This window comes from Colobus angolensis, unplaced genomic scaffold (assembly GCF_000951035.1).
Source record: "Colobus angolensis palliatus isolate OR3802 unplaced genomic scaffold, Cang.pa_1.0 Scaffold94, whole genome shotgun sequence".
Lineage (NCBI taxonomy): Eukaryota > Metazoa > Chordata > Mammalia > Primates > Cercopithecidae > Colobus > Colobus angolensis.
The window spans coordinates 4,380,038-4,381,839 of NW_012123376.1; the positions used below are offsets into that span (position 1 = coordinate 4,380,038).

The following is a 1,802-nucleotide window of genomic DNA, read 5'->3' on the forward strand; positions in this document are numbered from 1 at the left end:
CGGCCCAAAATGTTTAATTCACTACTAAACATTGGTAGCAGAACTATGTGCCTAAACTGTGCAACTGACTAGCTATAACTGTAACTGTGCCATTACATGTGCCTAAACTGTGCAACTGACTAACTATAACTGTAACTGTCCCCACGGGGACAGCCGCCTGCAGCTGGAGCGCATCGACGTGTACTACAACGAGGCCTGCGGTGGCAGGTACGTGCCCCGCTCTGTGCTCCTGGATCTGGAGCCAGGCACCATGGACTCTGTGTGCTCGAGGCCCTTCGGGCAGATCTTCAGGCCCGACAACTTCATCTTTGGTCAGAGTGGGGCCGGAAACAACTGGGCCAGGGGGCGCTACACAGAAGGCGCGGAGCTGATGGAGTCAGCGATGGACGTTGTCGGAAAGAAGGCTCAAAGCTGTGACTGCCTGCAGGGTTTCCAGCTGACCCACTCCCTGGGTGGGGGGACGGGGTCTGGGATGGGTACCCTTCTGCTCAGTAAGATCCGGGAGGAGTACCCAGACAGGATCATGAACATGTTCAGCATCCTGCCTTCGCCCAAGGTGTCAGACACGGTGGTGGAGCCCTACAACGCCACCCTCTCGGTCCACCAGCTCGTAGAAAATGCAGGTGAGACCTTCTGTATAGATAACGAAGCGTTATACGACATCTGTTCCAGGACCCTGAAACTGCCCACGCCCACCTATGGTGACCTGAACCACCTGGTGTCTGCCACCATGAGTGGGGTCACCATGTGCCTGCGCTTCCCAGGCCAGCTGAATGCTGACCTGCGGAAGCTGGCCGTGAACATGGTCCCGTTTTCCAGCTGCATTTCTTCATGCCTGACTTTGCCCCACTGACCAGCCGGGGCATCCAGCAGTACCAGGCCCTGACCGTGGCTGAGCTTACGCAGCAGATGTTTGATGTGAGGAATATGATGGCCACCTGCGACCCCCGTCATGGCCACTACATAACGGCGGCTGCCATTTTCAGGGGTCGCATGCCCATGAGGGAGGTGGATGAACAAATGTTCAACATTCAAGAACAGCGGCTACTTTGCTGACTGGCTCCCCCACAACGTTAAAACAGCCGTCTGTGACATCCCACCCCGGGGGCTAAAAATGTCAGCCACCTTCCAGGAACTCTTCAAGCCTGTCTCAGATCAGTTCACAGTGATGTTCCGGCGCAAGGCCTTCCTCCATTGGTATACCGGCGAGGGGATGGACGAGATGGAATTTACGGAGGCCGAGAGCAACATGAAAGACCTGGTTGCTGAGTATCAACAGTATCAGGATGCCACAGCCGAGGAGGAGGAGGAGGAAGAGGAGGCGGCCTAGAACTTTCCTTTCCTAGGTAAAGGGGGGAAGCAGTGTGGATTGTTTACTGTGTTCTGACTGCCATGTGTCACTACGCACTTGTTCGTTTGTGTCTTCACCTCTCCTCCTGCTGCATTTTAAAGCGTTTTTATAGTATATGATTTTGCCTAATAAAGTATTCTCGTAGCATCTGGCTTCAACTCCAACTTCTTTCTATGGGCCCTCTGGCTACAGCTGCCAGATGCCCACAGTTGTCCTGCAAGGCTGAAGCTGTCTGGGTTTGTCGTGTGCCCAGGAACAAGCATTCCAGTGGCTCCAGGAGGGGTCGGCATGGGCTGTGGACATGGCAGGCAGGCTTCACATGAACCTGGGGATGCCCTGGGCCTTGGGCGGCTCCGTGGTGGAAAACCTGTTGTGAAGGCAAGCCTTGGCTTATCCCATGTTCCAGACTTCTAGGGGACCAGCTGGCCCTCTGTTTCTGGAACCCTAAAAG

The 1,802-nt window shown here is 55.0% G+C and overlaps 1 pseudogene across 1 annotated transcript; it reads left to right on the plus strand.

Annotated features, from left to right (window-relative positions):
* Window positions 1-135: 135 nt before the first annotated feature.
* LOC105504652 lies at window positions 136-1,330 on the plus strand (annotated as a pseudogene). The gene has a single exon (XR_001000638.1). The product of XR_001000638.1 is annotated as a tubulin beta-8 chain-like (transcript).
* Window positions 1,331-1,802: the final 472 nt, after the last annotated feature.